Raw genomic sequence first — 12,552 nt, 5'->3', positions numbered from 1 at the left:
TAAGTTGCAAGGAGATAATTTAAGAAGAAAAGCTAGGAGAGGCAGAGCATTGCAATGACTGTGAATAAAACAATGGCAAGTTCCAGCAGAGAAACGGATGGCAGAGAAACGGGTGACAGTGAAGCAGGCATGAGGATAAATGTGTTTCATTTGCCAGTAAAATTCACTGCTTCGCAAAGTGGAGAACCACAATGATTTTCCTGATGTTCATCTTGCGAATGTGTTTTTTTACTGAACACATCACAAGTCGACAGGCTGAAAGCTGAAGCAATACGTGTGGAGCCAGTGGTGTAATTGATACAGCGTCTGACTTTGGTTTGGAGGATTGAAATGTTGTATCTTCCCTCACTTAAATGAAGTTGGCAGCTTTTCTACGCTTGCAAATTGACAGATGCTTCTGAAGAGCAATGTGTGCCTCATGCTGTTTTTGTCAGATTCCCAGCAACTGAAGTACTTGGATCGCTGGGTTTTGGAAATTGAAAATTGAAATTGAAGGTAAATGAGTCACATGAGTGTGGGGCTACTTCAGCTCATTGTCGATTTCATATCCAGGTTCATGGCAACGGTACCCATTGTCAGGAGAAATTGCTTCATTCCACATAAAGCTCCGTTTTTGTTGGGGAACCTTGTGTATGGTGGGACAAGCGGGTAGAACAGTGTGTGCATAAAATCACAAAGACTGACACTGAGCCGTACATTAAACGGTGCAGTTATGTTGTTAACTTGCTCGCCCAGCTGGCTGGTTTTCACTCAGACATTTCATCACCATACTCAGTAACATCATGAGTGAGACAAAGCGACGTTGTTCTACTCCACTTGGAATTTATATTGTCCGGTCTGTTGCGGTGTGTTCTGTCATTTCGGTTCTGTTCTCTATGGGTTGTGTTTGGGGTCCCAACTTTCCCATCTAACTTCATTTATGACATTTCTCATACACGGCACCGTTCACGTGAATCTGTTCAGTGCTGTCTCCAATCACTTTGCATTCCCGCTTCCGGAAGTTTCACACCCTGAACTGAGCAATAATGCAGCTGGAATTTTTACTCAGAATCAGATTACGTGTGCAAACAACCTGAAAGAATTGTTTTCGATTTGAGTAAGCATTCTCTTTGGCCGTGTTCACTGCAATGTTACTTCTGCCCCGCCCCCACTTCAGGCAAGCCAAACTCATTTTACGAGGCTGGTTTTTCAGAAAGCTCTTTGGGCATTGTGGCAAAAGGGATACAAGGAAGATGGGGTCTTCCGTCAGTTGAACCCACGACCTGTCACATGCCATCATTATACATTTCCCTAAGCAAGAATCACACCCCTCGACCAACATGCCTGACAAACCTGCTCAGAAATGGGGGCACAATAGAATTATGTTACTTTAATTGAAATGTGAATCCAGAGACCTAGGTAATGTTCTGGGGACGAAGGTTCGAAACCATGCAGATGGTAAAATTCAAATCGAACAAATTTCTGGAATTTAGAATCTAGCAATGACTGTGAATCAATTGTTGGAGAAACCACATCTGGTTCAGTAATGCCCTTTAGAAAAGATAACTGCATCTTTTCCTGCTCTGGCCTACTTATGGCTCCAGACTGGCAGGCAATATGTTTGACCATGTTTCTGAGTAACTGGGGATGGGCAATAAATGCTGGCCTAACTAACAATGCCGTCATCCCGTGAATGAATATCCAATGAACGAATTAAAAAAAAATACTCGCCACACAGTTCCTGAAGATTCTCAGGCTGAACTAAATCTCAACAAAATCAGACCACCGCAGTGAAGAATGGAGCAAGATACAGTACTCCAGGTATCGTCTGTAATTTGAATGCGAGAGCTGTTCCTATTCACTCCATCCACACGCAGCAGAACTATATTCCGAGATCAATGATCCAGCAACAGCTAAGATCTGTTAACTCTGAAGCAGCAGTGAGCTTTAACAATAGCTACTTCCCATTCTGAACCCCGGCTCCAAGGAGGGTCTGTCAGCACTATTTCCCCGGGGCCACACTGTCTCCATCGACAGCTGGAGTAAACAATCTTTCATTGGCAGACCGTGCTGGAGAAGAGCAATACGAATGTACTCTTCAGCTCCCTGTCAAACATGGATTTGCAAGACAAGGGACTGGTGAGGTGGGAGTGGGAGGTATGGAAAGTGTGGAAGGCTGTGCAAAAGGGAGATTGTGTATGCGGAAAAACTAACATTCTGTTGGGAACCTTGTCCAAATTACCACATCTGACACAGGACAAAATAATCAGAGTTTTTGAGGAAGATAGAATCTCTCCCAATCCAGAGGATCTGCGCCTGTGTCATTCTCAATGTCACAGGAAGGTGCAGCTGTCTGATTCATCATGGGGTACGACTGAAGGAAGTCCTGTCTCGCAAACACAATGCGTCTGATGTATATAAACTTCAGCACACTTTCCCCAGCTCACAGAATCGATTTTATTATTCAAATAATCCAGAGCGACAGAGAACGGGGCAAGGCAATTCATCCTGACAGCTTCTGGAGAGAAGTGGAATGTGTGAAAGCGGACAGCCTCAACTAGTGCATAGTTTCAGCATTTACGACTTTGGCCCATGTGGAAATAAAAATCAGTTTGAGAGATTGATTCAAATACAAATAGCAGGAAACAGGTGAGACAGTTTATTGTGTGCCTGAAAGCCAGTAAATCCTATTGTTGTCCTTCCTAATGTCTTCCTATCCCGGTGAACCCAGTCCATTGTCTTTTTTTATGTCCAAGGAAATGCTATCCATGTTTGTTCTATTACCTTATATCCCAGTAAACCCTGACTTGTGAAAGGATGCTGGGCAGCTCAACCCAAATTCAATGCATCAATTCTCTCACCGGTGCTGTGCCATCTCATTAGTGCTGCAGGAAGGGTCTTTGCAGCTCCAGCAGTCTCGACATCGGTTTGCTCTGCGTCTCCTTCAGCTCCTGCGAACACTTCAATTCAGAACAAACATGTCAATGTATTTTCATTCTACATGGACACAAGTTGTAAACATCAAGCCCACCTCGCCGTTCACTGAGATCATGAATGACCATTTGCTTTGACATCATGTTTCTGCACTATCCCCTGAGCTCGTGGTGATTATCATGTTGTAGCAATTTAGCAATGTCAGTTTTTTTTTTACAGACTCAGTACAGACATTCCTAACCTCTGGAGCCATGAACTGCAAAGATTCTCCCCATTCTGACTTCCCTAATGTCAGCCCACTTTATAATAACTAGTCCTAGTGTGTGTCTGGAGCTCTCTAGCGCTACTTGTTTTCTGCTTTTCCATTGTATGGCTCTGTGATCGTATAGTTGTTGGATTTTGCGTTATAATCACAGTAACCTTTGTAATCAGTGTCGTTCCATTTTGTCCCTGTTAGCGTGTTTTAAAGGAACATAGTAAGGGATCAATTAATATCACAAGAGGACACACAGAAAGAGGCATGTGAAATGCGAGATTGTGAAATCAAAACTCTTCCTGAGTGGCTTTTATTAAAATGGACCATTATTTCTTGGAGCATCAGGCTCACGAAAATGCACAGAGCCATGTTAAATGAAACGGACTTCGTTCGAAAAGGCCAGTTTTATGGCATTCTGCATTGATCAGTTAAGTTGTGAATTTTGCCTCATTTTAGGATTTTGAAGTCATCTGTTCCATTCACAATTCTGTGTCATTAAGAAATGTCCAGGAAAGGAGTGGTTCCAGTACTGACTCCTGATTTCTTGTTTTCAGTTTTGCCAAAGCTCCGAGCAGCTTTCTGAAAGCGCAGCTCTGATAAATGAGGTCGGACTATGTGAAGGAGGGATGGGGCAGAGCTACCGGTGCAGGGAACACGGCAAGGAATCACTCAAAGGGAAAACGAATGTTTCAGAATACACGCAATCCGACTCTGATGTTTCGGGAATGTTGTGACTCTGCGTGAAATCTGAGTTCAAACAGAATGTGGGAAATTACACAAAGGTTATGTTCACTCAGCCGGGAAAATGTTACAGAACATCAGTGATGGTCTTTTGGCATCATACTCGAATGCACATGTCACACAGTAGATGAAAAGCCCAATACCTGTCTGAAAGCCCAGTACTCTATGCTAGTAGGATGGCGCAGGGCGAGCATTTTGCACCTATTAAGTTAAAAATCAGTAGATCAGAACCACACCTTGAACTTTATGAGCTCCATGTTGTGGTGTGCCTGTATTGATCGCTGCCAGTGTCCTTCCGGCACAGAGCTGCAGTTTGCTGCATTTTGATCAACCTCCCGTAACTTCATGTGTCTGAAATAATTGTCTCATATTGATATACATCAATTGCAGTGTGTTTCACGCACAGGGCATCCTGTAGGAATTGCCCACGCTGTTTCAGACAGCAGCGCTCTCCCAGTGAAATGAGAAGTGATGAACGTCAAGAGGGTCAGTTTGTCGGAGACAGAATCATGGCACAGGCACAGCTCAGCATTATTTGGACAGATTTCAACGATTGTAAATATCTCGGAGAGATACAAGCCGCAGACAGTCCCCGGGGACTTGATGGGCTGAACGGTTTCTTCTCGCATGGGAATGACACAATGGGTTCATGACTTCACTCTCCCTGTCTCTGTGATGTGGAGATGTGGATGAAAAGTGTCACTTCACCTGATGGAGGAGCAGCGCTGTGAAAGCGTGTGATTTCACATAAACATGTTGCACTATAACCTCAAAGCTGCTCAGAGATTTGGCAAAACTGAAACAATGGCTCCTTGTTAGCCCTGACTTCCGTGTTGAACTGCCTGCAGCTCCACAGCTCAGAGACGTTGGGGATGACTCTCAGTGAGTGAGTGTTTCACTCGGATTCTCTTAATCATGGACTGTTGGTGTCAGATATCAGATATAATGGGAACTGCAGATGCTGGAGAATCCAAGACAACAAAATGTGAGGCTGGATGAAAACAGCAGGCCAAGCAGCATCTCAGGAGCACAAAAGCTGACGTTTCGGGCCTAGACCCTTCATCAGAGAGCAGCTCTCTGATGAAGGGTCTAGGCCTGAAACGTCAGCTTTCGTGCTCCTGAGATGCTGGTTGGCCTGCTGTGTTCATCCAGCCTCACATTTTGTTGTCTTGGTGTCAGATATCAATCCCTGCCCGGTCGTAACAAACAAACCAACGTCCGCGTTGCAAAAGACTTTCTGCAAAATTGCTGTGTGAAGTCGAATCCTGAGAACCAAACAGGCTGCACAGAACGATCCCATATAAAGTTTCTGAAGGGAATAGTCTCCAGTTTTGACTTTTCTCTTTTCAAGCAGCTCTGCTTCCTTCTCTCTGTCTCTGATTAATGTCATTTGAAGACAGTTTCCAATCGTGGTTTATAATTTCCTGACGTCTGATTCTGCGTCTTCTGCTTCGTCACCCTTCCAGTGTTCAAGAAGGAGCTGCAAAACGCACACCATCGCCAAGCACTGCCTGTCCATGGAGGGAAATGGTTTGATCCATCTGCCATTGAAGACAGCCCGGTCCTCGGGGAAAGGAGCAAACAGCAGCAGCCCGGGAGCAGGAGCAGAATGGGAAAAAGCTGTTCATTGTTGCTTTCACTGCCTGAACTGAGATTTTTTAAATGTAAGCAGCCTGTTCAAACGTGTTATTACACACCTCTGGAGCAGATCGAACTCAAAACAGGTCTCCAACATCCAAAGGTGAGAGGGTCCAGTAGATTACTACAGAAAGCTGATGCTCGATAAAACTGTTCGTTGGTGTTGAGGTGTAAGGGTCATGGATGAGGTTTTCAGAGGCCCCACGTTTAAATCCCGCTTGAGCCCTTGTTATCTGTAGCTGTGTCCTCTCTTCGCCGTTTGACGTCTTTTCACGAAAAGCGTTGGAGTGTGTGAATGTGGTTCATTATGAAATCTAAGACTGTCTGAGATCTCAAAGGGCCTTTGCAGTGATAATCTCACATTCGGAGAAAAGGGAATCAAACTGCTACTCACCCTGGTCAGTGGAAGGTGTTTTTCATGTTCAGCTCAATCAAACTGTCCAACCCCACCCCTAACATGAAAAACAACGGGAAATTTGGTAGTTGGCAAGTGTAACATGGGAACCAAACACGCGCCACAGCAGTGAGAGTGTCAAACCCTAACCACTGAACCGCCAGGGAAAGCATTGTTGTCCTTGCCATCTTTTCTCAATGACGTTGCGTTAGGCTTTTCATTCTATTGTTTATTTTGGCAGCAGGTCCGTTTGTCCCCATCTTGGAGGTTTTAATCGCGTGGAAAAAGACCATTCGGCCATCTTGTCAGTGCATGTCTTCAGATCTATTCTAGTCCCAGTTTCCAGCGTTGCTTCCACTGATTTTGGTTTTCTTAATTTGAGAGTGGATATTTCAATGAGATTATCCCTAAAATCAATGAATGGGACTGAAGTTTGAGATGATAAAAATATGCTAAAGCCCCTCGAAGTAATCATCCTCATGTTAAGCCACAGAGGGAGATACGCAGATATATCCCCCAAGAGTGACAGAGGCCTCAGGATTAAATGCACTCAGTCTCCATCATGTCCACGCTCTGTTGCTGTACACACGGTTCCCCGGCAAAAGACAGCGTTATGTGGAACACAAGCAGTTTCTCTGACAATTGGAGCCATTGCCATGTGCTGGGGTATGAAATGAACAGTGAGTTGAAGTAATCCCACGCTGAAGTTGCTCATGGGCAGCTTTCAATTTCCAAAACACAGCGATCCAATCACTTCAGCTGCTCGAATCTGACACAAAAACAGCACTGGGTACACATTGCGCTTCGGAAGCAACTGTCAATTTGCAAATACGGGAAAGTTGTCAACTTCATTCCAGAGAGGGAAGATACAACATTTTAATCTTCCAATCCAAATTCAGACGCAGTATCAATTACACCACTGGCTCCACACGTCTTGCTGCAGCTTTCATCCTGTCGATTGTGATGGAATCAGGGATACTGCCGGATAAACCATTTGCAAGGTGAATATCCTGCAAAATAATCACCGTCACTGCTGCACTTCAATGTTCCCCACTTTGTGAAGCGGTGAATGTCACTGGCAAACGAAACACATTAGCCCTCACATGCCTGCTTCACTGTCACCTGTTTCTTTGCCACTTGTTTCTCTGCTGGAACTTGCCATTATTTTATTCACAGTCATTGCAAAGTTCTGCCTCTCATTTTTAAAAAAATTATCTCCTCGCAACTCCTCCCTGGTCTTCATATCCCCCATACCAGGGAAAAGAAAACTACCATATTACTGTCTGCACGTCTCGTTATTTTTTAAACTTCTGCCAGGTCACCCTCAACCTCCAAAGGGTTAGAGAATAAAGTCCAAGTCTATCCAACCTTTATTTATAACTTTCAACACCAGGTAAAATCTTGGTAAAATTATTTTTAATACTCGCCAGCGACAGATTATGCCTCCTCCCGCTGTACGATCGAAACTGCACACTGTACTCCAGAAGAGGCCTTGCTAATGCCCTGCACAGCTTGAACATGGTTTCCCAACTCCTAAATTCAAATGGCTAAGCAATGAATGTCAGTGTGCCAAATGCCTGTTTAACGACCCTGTCTATATGTGCCGTAAACTTCAAAGACTTATGTACCTGCACCGCTAGTTCCCGACGCAGGCACCTTAACAGTGAGACAAAGTCTGTGGGTGGGTGGGGAATAGTTTCGAATTTCTTTGACTTCACGTGCAATGAAATTTATTGTACACGTGCAGCTGGAAAAGATTGGCCGTTCATTCTCCATGAAGCATGGAACCGAACATGTTTTCAATTAAAAAGTAACGTTAAACTCTCTCGAGTCGGAAGGGAACCATCCCTGAAAGATGTAATTTCCGTTTGAAACTGGTGCCTTAAATATTTGGCCACATTCCGATGATTTCCGGTACATTTCATGGTTCCTGAACTCCATCCAAGAAATCCACAAACAAGACTCTATCTTCCTTTGCATTTTGAACCCTCCCTTCTTCTCGGCAGTTCTGTATTTAAAGCTGATGAAATTTCTAACTAAAGTAGAATGAAACATTCAATGGGCTGAATGAGATAAATCTGATTCCTTTCTAATTATTTCAATGACCTGTGCGAGTTTGCAGCATTGTGAATAAGTTGAAATGAGTTTAAAAGCTTTTTCTCATAATTTAACTGCGTGCAGTCAGCCACGTGAGGAATGTCATTGCGCTGAAATAAAACTTCTCTTTCCGCAGATATTTCTTCACATTGAAAATACTTGTAGGATATTTGTCATTCATTGAGTAATTTCCCAATTAACAGAAACTGCTGAATTCCCACAAACGTTGCTCGGAGTTGAATTTCCTCATTGTCCTCTTGTGCCCCAACAAACTAAAACTGCTCCAGGTGAGGCTTGAACTCACAACCTTGGCATTGCACACACCTCTATACTGTCTTATAAGTACCATGCGCTGGCCAATTGCGCCACTGGAGCAGGATGTTTCTGTGCAGCTCTGTATTTCGAATTATAACTCAATGTTTGGGAAATTGCCTGCAAACTGGGATATGATTGTCTTCATTCGTGGTTCCTAAGTTGTTCGATGAACTTGCGTAATTACACAGAGCTAAACTGCAATGAAATGTGCATTTTCAACATTTTCAACCACTGTCCCGTGAGCCCTTGATGATTGCACTCTGTAGAAATCTGTCAATTGCGGTCTTCAACACACTCCATAACTGACTTCCACTGTCTCTGGGGCACCAACTTTCAAAACTTCACTTCACTCAGAGTTCTCTCCCCGCAGTCTACTGTTTGGGGTGTGTTCCTGTTGTGGGAAATTAACTTCACCGTGTCCCTAGTGCTGCTCCTGGCATGCCCTCTGGCACTGCCCTCTTTTTACACTTGCTCAAGTGTTGCCCTGATCGTGTCATGGCTCCGTGTCACAAGGCTCAGGAAAAGAACACAGAGCAATGCCCAGTAAGATACAATTTGTTGTTAAAAAGCAGTTCATGTGGCTTCCTGCGTTGCTTAGTTTATTCGTGAGTTTTACATCATTTAGAGTTTTGAAACTGTGCACCTTCAACAAAGGTGCGGTTCATTAATATCTATCCTGAGGAGAGGTTGGTGTCAATACTGACTCTGTGCATTCTCCTGGAGTCAGGGAAGCAATTCCTCGCAGATAATGTTACATCCACAAAATTCTTCACAGAATTCGATTCAGCAACAATTCATTAACTTCGTATGCAAAATTCACACAACTGACAGGACAGACGCACCGTCATCAATATTCACCATTACTTCATTCAAGGACGCTTTCGAAGACTTTCATGAAGAGTGAATGCATAAGAATGGAACACAAAGACAAATTAAATTTCACATTTAAAACAGTAAAGTTAGAAGAGGCCAGAACTGGATTTAGAAGATCAGAATATCATGGTTAGCACCACATTCAGAGCTCCTTCCCGAAAATTGAGTAATCTGCCCCTGAAGCTCCAACATCTCCAATGGCAACTTGTTTCATGTGACCAGTTGGAAACCTATGTGGAGGAGCATGCTCTCTGATAGAATGCTTGTGAGCATCCTCAATTGTCTGACCTAATGCTACCACAGGAGCTGTCCATCCCAGTTGTGAGAGCAGTGGGGTAAATGTGAAAGACTTGATATTCAGTGTTGTTGATTCACCATACTCAACAACATGAGGATGTGAACAAGAAGGTAATAGAGAAATACGCAACCATTGGCAGGCAAATGGGATCAGTTCAGTTCAGAATGGTGGTTGGCACAGACCTACATTACATTGTTTTATGTTCCACGTTATTGTTGACAATTCTCTGCCTGAAACAAAACTGAAAGCTGGAAACAGTAAGAGGCCATTCAACCCGACTCCACTGACTCACCGTTTCTTAACATCTTAGTTGATCGAAAACTTCAATGGATTTTCCTATCCCATCCTCCCATGTTACTTTGAGAATCTGGATTTATAGATCTCTAAATATATTCAAGGTGACAAATCATACGTATAACGGGAATGTTATGTTGCATTTCCCTGTCAACTATGCAGGTTTGTGCACGTGAAGTTGTCTAAGGTCGAGCTATTCTCTGAAAACGTGTGTGGGACGGTGATGAACGCCCGCTGGTCAGCAGCAGGGACTGGAATTCCGGATGACAGGAAGTGCTGATGAAGCAGTTTTCACAGAACACCATTGATTCGTTTGGAGCCTGAAATGAAAGTCGACTCCGGGAGGCTTCTGAACCCTCACGACCTTCAAATCGCAAATGTTTAGCAATCAACTGCCCTACCCATTACTACAAGAGCCATCCTCAAGCTGCCCTTGGCTTGTTGTGTTCGCGTCTTTCATCAAGCATCTGTCTCACTGTCGGTTTAGTAAGGACTGTTTGAAGTATTATATAGAACTTTGTGTTAGTTTGAAATACTCACCAACAATCCCACTGTATAAACCTGTGCTGCCGAAATTTCGTCTCTTCTTTACCCGTATCATTTTTTCGTTCCATGTATGTTCATCGGCGCACAATTTGGGAGGATTAATGGGAGGAAAAGTCATGTTCCTTCTGATGGTCCGAATTCAACTTACATTTTAATAGATGTCAGACATCAAATTCCAATTTTTGATTTTGACTTTACCACAAAATCAACCGATTAAGAATCTCAAGGGAGATAAACTGACAAGAATTGGATTCCAGATTCACTTAAAATAAATATTGTCAGACATAATGACGATTGGCAGGAGCAAAATAGCTGGGAATAGTGAAGAGAGTGGGAGTCGAACCCACGCGTGCAGAGCACAAATGACTAGCAGTCCAGTGCCTTAACCTCTCAGCCATCTCGTCACATGAGTGAAGAAGATGACATGTGATCTTATTAAGACCTCATGTTTAACTCACTGAAGTAAATTATGTTGAGCAGCTGGTATTTCTGCCTTGTGATTGTGAAATGATATACAGCGGCGTATGATTTCCAAAGTATGGTACGAATTCTGGTCCACACCCATTGCGACACACTGCTCTCATAAGTTGAACACAAATGAAGAGATTTCTCAATGACATGATTAAGTGGTGTATGGGGAATGGGTCTGGGTGACATGCTCTGCGGGCCGGTCTGGACCTGTTGGGCCAAAGGACCTGTTTCTACACTGTCGGGATTATATGATTCTATGATCTATTGAATTGAATTTGACAAAGAATTGAAGCCGATTGAGTGAAAAGCATGGTGACAGCGGGGATGTGACATTTTCTGTGAGGAATTGTTTTTCAGATTCAAGAAAAGTACACTCTGCTGTTCCCAGAAGTGAGTACTGGGACCAACTCTCTTTTCAACAGATATTACTGGCTTGTACCTGTTTAAAGAGTGAACAATTTCAAAATGCTAAATGAGGCAAATCTGACAAATAAGCTGCACAATGCAGAAACTGGTTTTTTGCCATGATGTGCGTTGCGCTGAACATTGCTCTCTTGTCATTTTCCTGAGCCTGACGCTTCAAGAATCATTGGCCTGTGCTAATGGGAGCTGCCCTGGGTCATTCTTGTTGTCACAACATCGGCATTGAACACACCTCCATGAGCATGCTTTCTGGAATTTAAATTGATCCCTCATTGTCTTCGTTTCGCACATTTTACGAGGAAATGGAACACTACAGTTAATGCAGTGACTCGAATTCGATCAAGAGCTGCTGCAGCCGTATCATACAATAAGGACCACTATACGGCCACAGCGCCTCACAACGCCCTCAGGGAACAGGAAATAAGCGCAGTGCTGTAGAGTGTGACAGGAGCAGCACCAGGCACACGACAGTAATACTTCCCAAAGAGCGGACTGAAGTGAGGGGCACACAAAGGGAAGAATCTTTGGAATTCTGATCCTCGGAAGTTGTAAATGCTAAGTATTACATTTGTAAAAGGCTGTCATTGATAGATTTTAACAGACTTTTTAAAAAGAAAATCAAAATCTCAGCGAATAGTGTAGGAAATTTGATATTGAGCTCGGAGGCCATCCAAGATCTCATTGAACTGTGAGGTGGGCTAGAAGTGCTGAGTGGCAGCATCATACTCCTATTGCTTACAGTATAAAACGAAGACTTTCTGCATTATATTCACATGGTGAATGTGATTCATGTTCATGTGGATTTTATTTTTTTTTGCTGCAGTGCATTTTTGGGTATGTTTTTCAATGAGCATTTGAGTTTTACAACAGTTGTACCGGCAGTTTCCTCAGACAAGGAAGTGACTAAAGCTGCAGACAACCATGTAATCCCAGTTACCAGGCCTGGAATCAGAGAAACACAATGCCCCACTGTTCCATATGTTTGAGTAAATCTGATTCTAACCCTTAATCCCGACCCCTGCATTTGCCTGATAAACGCTAAGCCACTTATTTTTTTCACAGAATCATTGTCAATCTCGCTTTAACATATTCACGGCCACCACAGGAGATATTGTGGCATTTTCCCAAGACTGGATAAAATGGAATGGAATGCTTGGTTAGGCTGGGATTGTCCTCCTGGGACAAAGGAGGCTGGAGATGGCGAGATTTATAACCACACAATAACATTTATAAACATTCAATATTCCTAGGGACCCTGAAAGAGTAGAAATGGACAGGTGGTTTGCCTCAGTG

General features: G+C 43.4%; 1 non-coding gene across 1 annotated transcript; it reads right to left on the bottom strand.

Annotated features, from left to right (window-relative positions):
* Window positions 1-8,318: 8,318 nt before the first annotated feature.
* On the bottom strand, window positions 8,319-8,414 carry trnai-uau (transfer RNA isoleucine (anticodon UAU)). Its single transcript has 2 exons — window positions 8,377-8,414; window positions 8,319-8,354 (listed from the first exon to the last, which is right to left on the bottom strand). It is a non-coding gene; the product is annotated as a tRNA-Ile (tRNA).
* Between the last annotated feature and the right edge of the window lie 4,138 nt (window positions 8,415-12,552).

Source organism: Stegostoma tigrinum, chromosome 11, assembly GCF_030684315.1.
Source record: "Stegostoma tigrinum isolate sSteTig4 chromosome 11, sSteTig4.hap1, whole genome shotgun sequence".
Lineage (NCBI taxonomy): Eukaryota > Metazoa > Chordata > Chondrichthyes > Orectolobiformes > Stegostomatidae > Stegostoma > Stegostoma tigrinum.
Note: the sequence above shows the minus strand (reverse complement) of the source record. Positions and strands in the feature narration are given on the sequence as shown.